Raw genomic sequence first — 5,656 nt, 5'->3', positions numbered from 1 at the left:
CTATTAAAGAGGTCCTCAAAGCGTTATGGTTACGTTAAAATCATTTATTGAGGAAGACATTTTGTCAAGGCATGATATATGACCTGAAGATTCATTACAGTTGAGACATAATTGTTCTTTCAAATTGATCGATTGATTGAAGTTCAAGTCACTTATGGTTTGAGAATTGAAGACAAGTTTTCATTAAGTAAAAGATTCGAATTTATTGGTGATTACTTGATGCCACGAGTGCAAACTATTTGAGACCATACAAATGTTCATGTTCGTCAAGAAAATTTGGAAGTTAAAAAAAAAATTCAAATGTTCAAAGTTACATTCAAAAGCCCATTCAAATTCATCACAAAAAGACTATATCAATTACAAAGTCCAGTCCATTACAAAAATACCATACAAAAAAAATAGAAAGACAATCTATGCAAAATAGAAAGAAACTCCCTGCATTATGCATCCAAAACCGATCCACTTGCAGCTAACAAATTCTCACACCAAAACTTGCTGCATAAGGGGAAAACAAAACCGAAACTCATTGGAATGGAAACCGGATTAGAAAGCTAACTAACCATCAAAACCAATCCTGCACAAATCAGTAAAACGGTTCCCATATCTTTCATGAGGATTCAATCTTGAATTTGCTGGGAACCAAAGCAAAAAACCGATTCGGTGTTAAACCGAAATCACCTGTAATACAAGCCAAAGCCGGTTCAGTATTAACAGAAGCAGAAAATCAAAACCAAAAAAACGTAACAGAAAACTTGAGAGGAAAAAAATCTGAACAAGGAGAGAAGATAACCGAATCGTAACAAACTTTGGCGGGGAAGAACTCTCTCATTGGATTCATCATCATCAACGTTTCCATTCACCAAGATCTTCTTCTCCGATCTTGAATGCTTCAACCTTCTTCAACAAACATCACCATAATCGATTCTTCACACTTCACAACAATTCCAACAATCTTCATCCCTTCTGAACCAATCTCTAACCTTCAGAATCCTTCACATCTTCATTCAATCATCAACAACAGGAATCAAAAGGAGAAATTACAGAAGAAATTATCAGAAGAGAAGAACGTCGGAAACAGAAAAAGAAAGAAGAAACCTGTAGAAAACTGATCTTCAGACGCTCTCTCTCAATCTTCCCCCGGATTCGATCTTCGATCTCTTCAATCTTCATCACCAAATCTTCATCGCAGCACAGCAACAAAACTCTATCAACAACGTTCAATTCATCGAATCCTCACATAAATCTTCACCAAATCTTCAACAAACTCACTTTCGGATTATTTCTGCAAAGCAACTTAATAACAACATTGAGAATCTTCATCAGATCAAAATCGTAGGCGAAAATTAGAAGAAGAAAAAGAAGAATGGATTCGGAGAGGAAGGAGACGATACGCGCATACCTGAACAAGGAACCGTGGACCTCCGTTCGTCGTCGTCACGCTTGAAGCGCCGTCGGAGCGACTCTGACGAGGATTGGACGAGATATGAGAGAGAGCATATGATGGTGAGCTGATTCTAATGTCAATGGTAGCGTCACGGCGGAGCTCTGATCGGAGAAGGTGAGGTCGACGCGGCGTCGTGAGTAAGAGGGAAACGAGTGAGGTTTCAACGTGATAACCAGTGTTTTAAAAACCGGACCGGTCATCGAACCGGTGAGGGTACTGGGTCACTGGTTTATCGGTCGAACCACTGGGTCACTGGTCGAACCGCACGACCAAACCGGATTAAACCGGATAGCTCGGTTGAATAGACCTGTCATTATATAGGTATAAAACCGGTCGAACCGGATGATTCAGTCTCTAAAAAAATATAACTAGCTTTTAAATTTTTTAAAAATATCATATCATAAATTCACAATTTTATAACTTAAATTCAAATTTTAAACAAAGGTATCACACCTAACAAAATAGTAAAAAATTATAAAGTCTAATTATAACATAATCTAATTGAATAGTTTATAACAAAATAACTCCAATGTGTACCAAATTTAATTCAAAATAGGCTCCTCCTAAAAAGAAAATCAAATAAAATTCAATATGTTTATGCTATTTAGGAAAATTTATTAGCAAAGATAACAAATAGACAATAAAGTTTTTAATTTGTCACTAACGAAAAAAATTATGTGAGAATGCTATTTAAGTAATACACTACTAAATATATTAATAAAAAAAGTTTAAAAAAAAAGTTTAAAAGAAATGTTAAAAAAAAAGTTAAAAAAAAAAGTTTAAAAAAAAGTTTAAAAAAAAAACTAAAAAAAAAGCAATTAAACCGCCGGTTCACCGGTTTTTCCGGTTTTCCCGGTTATTCCGGTTTTTACCGGTTCCCACCGGTTTGATGGCATACCCGATCTGATTATTGAACCAGACCGGTTACCTGGCCGGTTCCCGGTTCGACCGGTCCGACCGGCCGGTCCGGTTTTTAAAACACTGGTGATAACTATCAAAACATAAACCTAATTCCCTATGTTTCTTAATCCTGATTTTAATTTGAATAATTGTTGCTAATTAGCACTAATTGAATGACAAAAAATCTGAAAATTTGAATCATGAAATTGGAAGATGGATTGAATCCCTTGGGCCTCCAAAATTGCTATTTCACACCCCCCGAGAGGCCCACACGCCTCACTTTTTCTGAATTGCAAACAAAACTCTATTTGGGCCTTATGATTGGGCTTCCTGCGCCTTTGTACTGGACTGCACCATTGTCTTCCATGTTAAACCCCCCTGACTCCATATGTTTCTCATTAGATTTAGTTTTGTTACATAGTTTTTTCTACATTTTTAGCATAATAAAAACATAAAAACAATTCACTTTGTTAGACTTTTGCATGATAAAAAAAATGAATAAAAATATGTATTATTTTGCTTGTTAGAATTTAAATGTTTTGTTATATAGTTTAGTTTTTTTATCGTTTTTACCCGATTTTACGGTTTCGGTGTACCTTTTGATTTGTAAATACTTGCTTTGGTTTCCATAAAACTTGTGTACATATTTGACTAACGTTTGAGTGCTATTTTTGGTTGTTATCTTACTTTCGCTCGATTTATGTTTAAAAAGTGTGTTAATGTCAAATTTCTCATTTCGTTATCTTTTTTCGGTATAAAGCACCAACGCAATTCCGATTGCGATGTTTGTTATCTCTAACTTGTGTGCTAGTGTGCGAGGCATTTGGATAGTCACCGATCGACGCTCATTGTTTGAGTGTTCCGCTTTATTTGCGGGACACAGTTTCATTCACTTGTGTCGTGTTCTCATCTTGGAGACACGTTTCTATTACTTTATATCTGGTTGTTTGGTTTGCTTGTTCCTCTTGCAGGTGTATTGTGATTATGCTCGACGCGCATGTCGACCTTGTGCTTTCATGGCTAATCGGTGTGCTGACTATTTGCTTTCGCTTTGCTAGCTCGCTCGTGGGATCCTTAGTTTCCTTGCTCTCTTCGCTACAGTTTATGGATCATAATCCGTTTGGTATTGATCCCGTTTCATTTTATTTTTCTCGCACTTTATCGCTTTCTCGCATCATCCTTTAACACGAGAAGTAGGACCTAGGCATGCATCTGGCCAAGCCCTCGAAAGAGGCTCTGTTTTTGTTGGTGTGTTTATATTTGTGCTTTGCGGCAGGGAGTCACGGTGTAATAAGTCATATATGGCTCTCCGTTAAGTCCTCATGGAAGGCACGCGAAAATGATTAGCAATCAACCCCCGCCCAGTCTCATCGAGTCCGTTCAGTAAGCACACACTACGCGTTGCTTGCTTCTGAACCAGCACAAGATCTTGTTGTCGAGTATGTCAGGTAAAAGGTTCATGCAACCGGACCCCCGCATTTCCTATAGCTCGCGTCACTCGACGTCGATGCTCGGTGTACGCACGCACCGTTTTCCTTTCTGATCCGTGACGGCTTGGTTGCTGAGAGGGATTCGCTCCTCTTGTCTATGGCCCGATCATTTTCGCGAGGTCTAATGCTTGGTTGACTCGGGTGATTCGCTCCCCTTGGCTATGGCGGGACCGCTTTTCTACCACTCGGCCAGTGCCGTTGGTTTTGTTTGCTTTACGAGCGGAGCTCGTTTGTGTGATACTCTTGTTTGCTTTCCTTTTCCCCGTAGGTTGCTAGTTTAGTTTAGACTTGTACCCTTTGTATGATAACATTAGGTAGCAAGCTTTCCCCCTTAGCTTAGGTTTTTCTCATGCATTCTTTAAAACACAAACCACATTCTTTGATTTTCTTTTCTTAAGAGCTTGTTATTTCCGCTCCATTCCCAGCATAAGTCTCCAAAGGTCGAGCAGCGGAGTGCGAATGTAACTCGTTCACCTAAAAAACACAAAACAAACAGAAATTAGTTAGCCGAGCTACGGTACCTCTGATTCCTCAAAAAAGATACGTAGGCAGCGGGGTAGGGCCCGTGCGAGTATAACACTTTCTTTTCCCTACATTTTGCATGCATTTTAGTCCAGATTAACGCAGTTTTCTTGTACACCCATAGTTTTATACGCAAGCGTGGATACCGAGTCCCTTACCCTTTTTCTCTGGTCGTGAGACCGTTGTTTTGTTTTGTGGTTTGCTGGCATTCCCTTCCTTTTCAGGATAAATATGTTAGTGGCGACTCTGTTAATTTTCACGGTAGCGACACTAGAACCTAAACCCAATTAAAGCTTTGGAACCGGGGAATTCATGACACGTCACTATCAAACTATGAGGTCATTTTTTCTCTTTCTGGTCACGTGATAACTCAACATATAGTTGCAAAAGCTTGAACGTTTGCAATTGATAATTCCTTTTGTAGCAAAGCAACCTCCCACGCCACTTTCACACCTTACAGTTCCCCCATCTCAACTTGTTTATCTCCACTTTATTCTCTACTAAATCGAACAACCTACTATATCTAACCTCCAAAGAAATACCTTAAAGCCAAAGATCTTCTAAAACATAGTAGAATATTCATCACCTATCTTTCCAACAATGTTATCAAGCAACCACCCTCCATCGACCAAATCAACCCCCTCCCCAATATTTTTCAAATTTCTCCACCAAACAGATCCATCACTTCCCCCAAAACATAATCGCCCCTATTCCTCACCATATCGAGCACGCAAAATCTTATACCAAAGACTTCCCGTCTCATTTAAAATCCTCCGACACTATTTACTAAGTAAGATTAAGTTAAACTCCTTCAACCTCCTAATCTTCAAAACTCCATTTTTTAAACAAATAAAATCCCACATAATCCAGGAAAATTTTCTCACGTCCTCACTCCTCATAAAAAATGCATTATAAATATATGTTTATAGTTATTATTCATGTAATTTGACGAAAAAGTAATCAAATAACCATCATCTCGCTATCCCTTATTCTAGTATCTCATTTTAAGGTCCATCAACATTCGCTCCATATTGACAACTCTAATTTAGAAAAATTTAAAAATTATAAAAAATAATAGTTTTAGAGTTTAAATAAATTTTTTAAATATAGCTTTATTGTTATAATATTTTACAATTCAAAAAAATAAAGATTTTTTTCCCTTAATCCTTCTCTCCAAAGCATTCACTTTCTGTTCAAACTTCTAAATAAAATTTAATTATATTCAAATAAATCTTAATTTTAATTTAAAAACCAAGATTTTTCAATTTAATATAGGGAAAGGAAAAAAAAAAGAAGAAGC

At 37.4% G+C, this 5,656-nt stretch overlaps 1 long non-coding RNA gene across 1 annotated transcript; it reads right to left on the bottom strand.

Annotated features, from left to right (window-relative positions):
• Positions 1-336: 336 nt before the first annotated feature.
• Positions 337-1,596, bottom strand: LOC131633858 (uncharacterized). Its single transcript, XR_009293421.1, has 4 exons — positions 1,400-1,596; positions 1,096-1,293; positions 791-998; positions 337-678 (listed from the first exon to the last, which is right to left on the bottom strand). It is a non-coding gene; the product is annotated as an uncharacterized LOC131633858 (long non-coding RNA).
• Positions 1,597-5,656: the final 4,060 nt, after the last annotated feature.

This window comes from Vicia villosa, unplaced genomic scaffold, assembly GCF_029867415.1.
Source record: "Vicia villosa cultivar HV-30 ecotype Madison, WI unplaced genomic scaffold, Vvil1.0 ctg.001182F_1_1, whole genome shotgun sequence".
NCBI lineage: Eukaryota > Viridiplantae > Streptophyta > Magnoliopsida > Fabales > Fabaceae > Vicia > Vicia villosa.
Note: the sequence above shows the minus strand (reverse complement) of the source record. Positions and strands in the feature narration are given on the sequence as shown.